Genomic DNA, 5,533 nt, shown 5'->3' with positions numbered 1-5,533 from the left:
CTTTTAATTTTTAACAACTGCACCCCTGAATTTTTACAACATACAGGGCCAGTGTAATGTTATTTCAACAGCAACACCCCTATATTTTAAAGCATACAGCAGTGTGCATTTAATTTTTAACATCTGCACCCCCAGAATTTTTACAACATACAGGGCCAGCAGCACCCCTATATTTTACAGCATACAGGAGCAGTGTGCAAACATTTTTAACAACTGCACCCCTGAATTTTTACAACATACAGGGCCAGTTTAATGTTATCTGAATAGCATCACCCCTAAATTTTACAGCATACAGGAGCAATGTGCTTTTAATTTTTAACAACTGCACCCCTGAATTTTTACAACATACAGAGCCAGTGTAATTGCAACACCCCTATTAGTGGCCTTTGTTTGCAAAGGGTGTAGCTGTTTTATCTGGACAATTGTTCTCTTCTGGTGCACTGTGTAATCCGAAGCTTCCAGTGCCTCCTGGAAGGGTAACTTGTGACCAGATGTCAGCCACCCCCACGTCCACTTTATGTGGTTATATGCTTGTTTTATCTGTACCATTGTGAGTGCTTAGTGTAATAAACCTGTGGTCTGTTTGTCAAATTGGTCTGTTCAATGATCTGTCTCCTTTTTTCGAGATAAGGAATTACACCTTGAAAGGAAACACAGAGAAATCTGCTTCAGACCCACTAAGTCATTGCTATAGGACTAAGGACAAATCCTTTGGTTTACAGATTATTTCATGTAAGGATTACAAGGTGTTGCGCCCACCGCTTTCCATTTTCTTTTGTAAACACCCCTATATTTTACAGCATACAAGAGTAATGTGCGAAAAATGTTAACAACAGTAATAAAACAAAACTGGGTAAAAAACAGACAGACATAGAGGTAGGAAGGCCCTGCTCACAAGCTTACAATCTATAGGGAAATAGACATTGATACACAAGGATAGATGCTACCCATTGCATAATGGTCCACCAGATTGCTAGGTTCGTAATGGGTTGTATGATATGATCACCCAGCAATGTTGGCCAAGTGTCAGGAGGGTGTGAGAGTAAAGAAAGACCAGATATGTGATGCTATGTGTACCGTACATAGAGGATGTAATTACATAGGGAAGCACTGAAGGTTATGCAGGTGGGTCTGGAATTTGATAGGCTTGTCTGAAGAGTTTTCAGGGAACATTTAAAGGTTTGGAGACTAGAGGTGAGTCTTATTGTGTGTGGGAGGGCATTCCAAGTGAACAAGTAATGCGTGTGGATGAGAGAAGCAGATCTTGTGCAGAGCGGAGAGGTCGGGTAGGTAAAAATTTTGAGATGAGTGAGGAGATGTATTTTGGTGCAGTTTGGTTAATAGCCTTTTATGTAAGTAAAAGTATTTCTGCAGCGGGGTATACTGGGGTTCCACAGGGAATAACATTGGGGTGTAGAGTTGGATCTTGATCCAAGGCACCAACAAGCTAAAGCTTTGACTGTTCCCAGAATGCACTGCACCGCCTCTATAGCCCCGCCTCCAGGCACTGGAGCTCAGTTTGTAAGATGGTACCTGCAACGCAGGTCACTAACAGGTGGGGCTGCGCTAGGCAGCCCTGACAAAGAGCTTTTAGAAGACGTCAAGGGTCACAGCACTAGAAATGTCAGTCTGACATTCTGTGCTGTGACTCCACTACCTCCCTCTGCAGCACTGCATGCTCCTGCACCCTGGTTCCCGGGTACTTGCTGCAGAGGCGCACCGGTTCCCATCAGGCACACACACAGCGCTACTGCTCTCCTGGATCACGTGGCTGCACTCTAGGGAGGAGGTAAGAGGGTTCCCCAGGTGGGACCCACCAAAATCGTGATCTGGTTGTGGTGTAGGAGACGGACCGCGACGCAAGCATGGACACTGTGGCCGGGCAGGGACCCCACTGTATCCACCAGGGCATGGGGCACAGGTCGGATTTATTAAAATCTTTTTATATTCGGCTCCACAGTACCCGGTGGTGAAGTCCAGCAGAGGAGATAATGCTCTGACCTGTATCCACTCCCCCAGCTACGGGTGCCGTCTACTGCTGGTGTTCCCGCCCTGGAGCTGCTTCGCTCTCTCTCTCCCTCCCTCACTCACTCCCTGTCGGCGTTTGGGCGCCATTACACAGAGCTGCGCTGATTCTGGGACTGCAGGGCTCTGTCTCCTCTGTAATCCGCCTGTCTCATCAGCGCTGTCTCCTCTGTAATCCGCCTGTCTCATCAGCGCTGTCTCCTCTGTAATCCGCCTGTCTCATCAGCGCTGTCTCCTCTGTAATCCGCCTGTCTCATCAGCGCTGTCTCCTCTGTAATCCTTTAAAAATGGGGAGACAAAAGAAGGCTCTTGTGTGGGCGCACTCTTATAGTAAATGTAAATTTGATATGATAATTAAGATGAAATATTTAAAACGTAACTTTTATTAGCTTTAGTTAGAATAATGGTTCCTCCTAGAGATCTGTCCTTCAAAGTGCAAAATGAAAAATGAAAAGCATCTTGATGAAATAAAATGTTCTGGTCTCTTATTGAAAAAGAATATGTGGAAGGGTTGTAGACATTAGTTGGTCATACCCCCGTTCCCCTTGACCAGTACAGACTTGCTGTATTGATGGAACCACGGGGTGGTCACGACACAAAAATATAGGCTATGCTCTTTGGCTTGTGAGTAATTAGAGTAATGATCAAAAGTCACTCCTCTGAGGCAAAAATAAAGGAAGAATGACCTGCACCTGTCTGGATTCAAGACAATGACAATGTTAGAAAAAGGTGTTGTACCTGAGGTAACTGATGCACGTGACCAATAGGTCTGAAGCAAATTGGATAGAGACAAGTGGTGATACTGCTGTTGGTGTTGCTATCACATAAGAGAGGAAAATCCTACTCTACAACACCAGGTATTCACAGGTGGTCTTCCTTCCTGGTACTGACCTGGCCCAACGCTGTTTAGCTTCCAAGATCAGACGAGATTGGGCGCTGGCAGCGTGGTATGGTAGTAGAGAGTTTTATGTGAACACCAATGAGAGTGCACCTATTTAGGAATATTGAAATTTAAGACCAACAGAAAAGAAATGAGAGAAGAATCGTGTAAATGAGTGGATCTGCTTTTCCCGTTAGACCCGATTCGATATTCCCACTCACGTGGTTCAACCGTGCCGGGAATCGTGAATGAGAGTCCACGAAAATTGGTGATCTATAGAGGGTTTGGATTTATATAAATTAGCGCTAAATAAAGACAAAAAAATCCCTGACTGCTAATATATTATGAATTTGTCCAGACAGACAATAGATGATATGGGATGCTGGTAGAATCAGGTGAATAGGTGGTCACTCAAGTAATACAATTTTTTGCTAAGCAAATTCAGAAGGAGGATTGTAGGAGGGTTGAAATCTGTGAAAATTAGGTGCTACCGTGTCAAAATCACCCACAACTGCACAAACATATATCTGTCAACCATATGCACTAGCTATGAGTCGTAGAATATTTGCATCATAATCTCAAATGGGATAATATAACTTATCATAGATAAATGCTGTTAACATGCATGCAACAATTGCTATGAGGAGGCAGAAGTGGAGATGAATGAGAGCCAATATATCAGATATATATTAGTTAGATGTATCCACTGGTGAGACTAGAATATTGGCTGATTTCAACCGGGTGCTAGGTATTAGGTAAATGCCAATATAGACCCCTAGTCAGTTACCCATGTGATACACATAAAATGCAAGATAATCAAGGCAGTTTAGTTAAGATATTATGATAGAAGTTGCTATCCGTGGCATGCAGCCACGAAACAGCAGGGCTTACGGTTTCACCAGTAATGTGAGAGAGCCAGCAGAGCATAAGGATGGATGTGGCTAAATGCCAAAATGAGGTAGTGTCGACGAGACCCCTTGTCCTGGATGTGGAAGACGCGTTTCGCCCGAAGGCTTGTTCACTTCCGGGTTCCGTGCTGACCGGTGTGTGGAGAGGGCTTTTAAGTCCGCCCCAGTTAAAGCTGTCCAATCCGGAGGTGTCGTGCCGTGGGCGTGATCTGTTGTGTGAGCAGTTGCTAAGAGACCACGGTGATGACGGCAGATCCGGGAGGCGGGAGGTACTTCAGATATCGCGAGATCGCGGACGCCATCTTGGATGTGGGCGAGATACCATTGGGGATTACTTAAGTGGGCGGTTGCTAAGAGACTGCAGTAGTGGAGCCAAGACGCAATGTACGGAAGACTCGGAGCTTTCAGTGGTGATAATTCGCCATTTTGGATGTGGGAGTAATATGGCAAATGCCCGTATTGTGTAGCTTTGCTGTGAAAGTACTAGGCTTACAAATTACATGAGAAAGCGACATAATTCGAAGGAGGTCTTATAGGTGCTGTAAAAGGGGGATAAAAAGATAATGATGGAAGGTGCTTGCTTAGCAGGGGTATGGAAGCAAAACGGGAATGAAAGGGCTGGGCGTTACTGTGGGGCAATGGTGCGTGAAGGATAATTGGGAGGGGCATGAGATGAGGGATGCACTATGGGGTTAGTGTGACAAAGGAAGATTGCTGTCATGGTCCATAAGGAGGAGGTATAGTGTGGAGTGACAATAAAGATAGGGGATGGGTGCAAGGTGTTGCTGGGTGAAGGTGCACAGGTGTGCAGTGAAGGAATGCAGAAAAATAATAATAAATGATGGGGAAAGGTGAAGAGTGAGTATGCCTGGTTGGTAGTTGATGCGGGTGGCCGGGAAATGGTTACGGGTGACTGGTGACTGTGGGTGAAAAATTGGGACTAGGGGTGAAAAGGAATTAAAAATTGAGGGGGAAATGTGACGTGGTGTCGTAGTGTAGTGTTATGTGTGGTGGAAGATGAGGAGTGATGTGGTATTGGGGTATAATGTTGGTAGAGGGTGTGGTACCAATTGTTGATTAAAAAGTAAAATATAGATAAAAAATATACATGCAGAACGGTGCATGTGTGTGATACTCCTATATACCTAATAGGGATTGAGGATAATTTGGATTCTAGAGATGTAGGTGGCTGTAAGAGGGATTCTTTACAAAAAAAACCCGTAGTTAATGGTTTCATTCAATCCGAAGGGTTTCAAGCTGTTCAAGCGAAAAATCCATTCACTCTCCTTTTTGAATAGTTCTTTGGTTATATCTCCTCCCCGTATGCCGAGATGTACTCGATCTAAACAGAAAGTCTTGAACCCTTTGATGGATCCTTTATGAACAAAATTGAAATGTCTCGCTACCGATGTGAGCTGTTTCATTCTGTTGAGATCTCTGGAGGCATTGCGGATGTTACCTAGATGTTCTAATATTCTTTCTTTCCATTTGCGTGTGGTCATGCCTACATACTTGAGATTACACTCACACGTTATGCAATATATCACCGCCTGCGTATTACAGTTAAAAAAGTGTTTTAACTTGACCACTTGGTCAAACCTGTCGGTGACCGTGTTGGTTTGCAGGATTTGAGGGCATGATTTGCACTGACCACAAGGGAAGGAACCTGTGATAGAGGGTTTTTTTTTTGGTATTGGAGGAGATCAAATGGCTATGCACT

The 5,533-nt window shown here is 44.4% G+C and overlaps 1 pseudogene; it reads right to left on the bottom strand.

Moving 5' to 3' along the window:
* Nucleotides 1–2,867: 2,867 nt before the first annotated feature.
* On the bottom strand, nt 2,868–2,986 carry LOC134984657 (5S ribosomal RNA; annotated as a pseudogene).
* Nucleotides 2,987–5,533: the final 2,547 nt, after the last annotated feature.

This window comes from Pseudophryne corroboree, assembly GCF_028390025.1.
Source record: "Pseudophryne corroboree isolate aPseCor3 chromosome 3 unlocalized genomic scaffold, aPseCor3.hap2 SUPER_3_unloc_7, whole genome shotgun sequence".
In the NCBI taxonomy this organism is placed as follows: Eukaryota; Metazoa; Chordata; class Amphibia; order Anura; family Myobatrachidae; genus Pseudophryne; species Pseudophryne corroboree.
The sequence above is the reverse complement of the archived record's forward strand: the minus strand, read 5'-3'. Positions and strand labels throughout refer to the sequence as shown.